At 39.4% G+C, this 4014-nt stretch overlaps 1 long non-coding RNA gene across 2 annotated transcripts; it reads right to left on the bottom strand.

The window, feature by feature from the left end:
- Window positions 1-1303: 1303 nt before the first annotated feature.
- On the bottom strand, window positions 1304-2695 carry LOC107594976 (uncharacterized). 2 transcript variants are annotated; one of them, XR_001610218.1, is made up of 4 exons: window positions 2411-2695; window positions 2236-2336; window positions 2090-2167; window positions 1304-1642 (listed from the first exon to the last, which is right to left on the bottom strand). It is a non-coding gene; the product is annotated as an uncharacterized lncRNA (long non-coding RNA). The 2 variants fall into 2 exon arrangements; XR_001610219.1 differs by lacking the exon at window positions 1304-1642 and adding an exon at window positions 1742-1856.
- Between the last annotated feature and the right edge of the window lie 1319 nt (window positions 2696-4014).

Here is a 4014-nt window from a genome sequence, read left to right as displayed (position 1 = left end):
CCTTGCACCAGGATTCAGTTAGTGATGGAGATGTTGTTTGTATCTTGTGTGTGCCTGTTCTCTCTCTCTATGCCTCTTGTTCCAGTGCCCGCCGATGTTCGCACCGGGAACATCACCGAGCCAAAGGGGGATGTGTAGGATTTCTGTCTTCAAACAGAACCATTTAAACTATGGAGTCAAACATGAAACAACCACATTCCATATAAACAAAGTGAAGAGTATCCTCCGTAGCCATCTGCGGTCGTAAAACTAATACAGGGTCAGTTCAGTGTCTCAGCAGTTCCTGTCCCATTTGGCTTATCTTCTCAAGAGACTCAAAGAAAAGCAGTGCTAAGACCCTAACTCACCCGGAGGATACAAACTATCTTTGTTTGACGGGCCTTCAGGGACCAGATGCGTGATACCCATGACCATTTGACACATAAATTAATAATCCCGTCAACAAAAGAAACTATTTTATATCTCCACGTCCAAATGAGAAGAATAGCAGGTCTATGACCAGGACCTTTTTACAACCTCCTTGGAAAACCCTCAGGGTTTTCTCGGTGCTCCCCTTTCTCTAAATTCCAGAAAAACTGTGCGCTTCTCTTTGAGAGACAAATGAACACGCAAAACTCACTGGATGATTTCAAAAGACAATCATTTATGTGTATAAAAGGGCAACTATATTCACAAGTAATATGTTGTATGCATTATATATGCCTGAGGTGTTAAAATGTAACCTTGTTGTTTTTAACCCCTTTTTGCAGATAAAGCTATTGATATGTTAAGTTTAGTGTTGAATGAAAGCGTGTGATAATTGCAGAAGAGTAGTATGGATGAAAAGTGGGAATTTGTTTTCTGTTTTTTTTTTTTTGTGTCATTATGATTGTTAATTGTTAAAGATACAACCATCTTTCCCTGAGCTTGTATGTAATTAAAAGTTTTGCAGTAATAACATTAAAAAGATGATAAGAGGGACAGGTGCACTATCACCTCATAGCATCAGTAACTCCACAACCCTACCTAGTATATTTTCTTCCGTGTTTGCAATGTTTGCACGAAGACATCGGGCAGCTGCTTGAAAATCTCGTCTTTGGAGAAGACTGTTTATTTTATACAGGACAAATGTAAGTATACGTGGCAATGCTGAGGGGAGGGGGAGGAGAGTTAATGTACGACTAAGTCAGAACCCCCCTAAACCAAAAGAAAACCGACTACGCCACCCCGTAAAGAAATGGGGAAATAACCACTCAAATCAGGGACACAGGTTCGTAGGCTAAGTAAAACCCAAAGAGTCGTGTAAACAATGTACTAACGCTTTATTCAAATTGTCACAACAAATTATAAAAACACTCAAGGGCATCAATGTCACGTGTCTGATCACAATTAAACATCGTATATCGGCAACTCTGTATACTTCACCAGATAAAGAAACAATTTAAGCATACTCAAAGGAAAACAACCCAATAAACAGGCACAGGCTTTCCAGCAGCAAAGGCAGGCTAGCTGAAGTGAAGATCCTATCTGTACGCTAGTGCATCCCACGCACACACACTCACACAGAGTAAAACGTGAATCCAAACAACACTGCACTCCACACGATTGTACCATCACCAGTACTCCCTACCAGCTAGCCTCCCAGCCTCGGGCCCTACAGTGCCTAAAACAAACAAAAGAAAATTTTACATTCCATAACACAATAAAAATACATCCATCAACTTAAAAAGAAAACAATATGCTGTACGCTAGGGCATCCCACGCACACACACTCACACAGAGTAAAACGTGAATCCAAACAACACTGCACTCCACACGATTGTACCATCACCAGTACTCCCTACCAGCTAGCCTCCCAGCCTCGCGCCCTACAGTGCCTAAAACAAACACAAAAGAAAATTTTACATTCCATAACACAATAAAAATACATCCATCAACTTAAAAAGAAAACAATATGTATAAAGAAATAATATCACAATGTTATATTTACAACAAACAAACAGGAAACAAAATATATAGAGCAGGAAAATAACACAATGTTATTTAAATTAAACAAAGGAAAGAAACACAAAAGACGAGAAAATAACAAAAGAAAACAGCAGTGCCGTACTCTTTTAACGCTGAGTGTAGACACTTCCGCCTTCTCCCGCGACTAACCAGCGCAGCGTCAGAGAAAAACCTCAGTGCACTAAAAGAACAGGGCAATTACTAAAATATCACTTTTCCTGTGAACAAGAGAAAACGGATCGCACTTACCAAAACAGATCGTTGTGCCGCACGAATTGTGCCATTGCTCTCAACTCATAACAAGCATAGAAGCTCATGCAGGAAGACACCTTCACCGAAGAATTTCACAGCTAAGTAGTAAATAAGCACCGGTTAACATCACCCGATGCTCAACGAGCAGCACGTAATACGACCAGACACCTACCTGACATTTAGTGGACAGCCTGTAACCCAACACAACGCATCAAATGGCCATTCCACGCGCATCTATACACTCGCACTCCATAGGTGCGGTCCCAGCAGTGACGTACACCAGGTGGCATAACTCCAGCCTTAAATACCCGGAAAGACAGGTTCTAATAGGCTATTGTGGATGACAACCACATGTCAATGAGGAAAGATTACATCACCCACCTTACCACATATATTACTACTTAGAAATTAAGATTACCCCCGAATGCATTACTAGCCCACTCCAACACTTACAATAATAGTGATAAATGCTGATCAATAATTTTATATATATATGTGTATACATTGAACAAAAATATAAACGCAACACCTGTTTTGCCCCCATTTTTCATGAGCTGAACTCAAAGATCTAAGACTTTTTCTATGTACACAAAAGGCCTATTTCTCTCAAATATTGTTCACAAATCTGTCTAAATCTGTTAGTGAGTACTTCTTTGCCGAGATAATCCATCCACCTCTCAGGTGTGGCATATCAAGATACTGATGAGACAGCATGATTATTACACAGGTGTGCCTTAGGCTGGCCACAATAAAAGGCCACTCTAAAATGTGCAGTTTTATCACACAGCACAATGCCACAGATGTTGCAAGTTTTAAGGGAGCGTGCAATTGGCATGCTGACTGCAGGAATGTCCACCAGAGCTGTTGCCCGGAAAACATTTACATGTATATATTCTTATATATATTATTTATTTAATATATGAACAACATATTTTTCTTAAATATATACATGCATGTGTTTGTATTTATATAATATTAATAATAATAATATTAAAATCTTTATTTTTTTAGTAAAACAAGCAAAATGTAATTTGTTGTGTCAAATGCCATAGCTATGCATAACTACACACTAGACAAATTCAGCCAAGGTGAATACATATAATAATGAATGCATACATTAATGAAACAATTATGTTTTATTTACTGACAACAACAGGAAACATGAATAAATGAGTAAAATAATAAATCAAAGTAATGGCAATAAATAAATACAAGTCAACAACACATGAAACAAAGCTTTATTCAAACATTGTTCTAACAATGATGTATTTACAGGTGGTGAAGCCACTTCTACTGCATCTCAACACAGCTGAGACAGTTCTGCAGCTTTATTCTGATGAAGCAGCTGACGATCGTGTCCACCTTCACCTGTCTCTGCCGTCCATCACGTCCCTCATTGCTGCAGTCAGACTGAATCTGATCATGGATGGGAAAGGGACATCGAGGCTGTCTTTGTCTGAGTGCATGGAGAGGATGAGGAAGACCATGATAAAGACCCCTGAACCACACAACCTTGAGCAAGAGCAGGAGAACATGTGCGGGACAATCTGACTGCTGCTGTGTCTGCTCCAAACATTCGTGTGCTGCTCTCCATGAGCATGACTACCCTTTACCGCGGGAAGTAGGGGAGCTGCAGCATCCCCTGGCGCGTAGCCAAAGAAAAAATGGGGGGGCTGGGGGTGCGGTGTTAAAAATAAATAAATTAAAATTGTGTAACACAAAATAAATAAAATACATTTTATTAATTTTTATATTCATTAAAATTCATAGAAAAAA

This window comes from Sinocyclocheilus grahami, unplaced genomic scaffold (assembly GCF_001515645.1).
Source record: "Sinocyclocheilus grahami isolate Dianchi unplaced genomic scaffold, SAMN03320097.WGS_v1.1 scaffold194.1, whole genome shotgun sequence".
NCBI lineage: Eukaryota > Metazoa > Chordata > Actinopteri > Cypriniformes > Cyprinidae > Sinocyclocheilus > Sinocyclocheilus grahami.
This window is presented reverse-complemented; position numbering and strand designations above follow the sequence as displayed.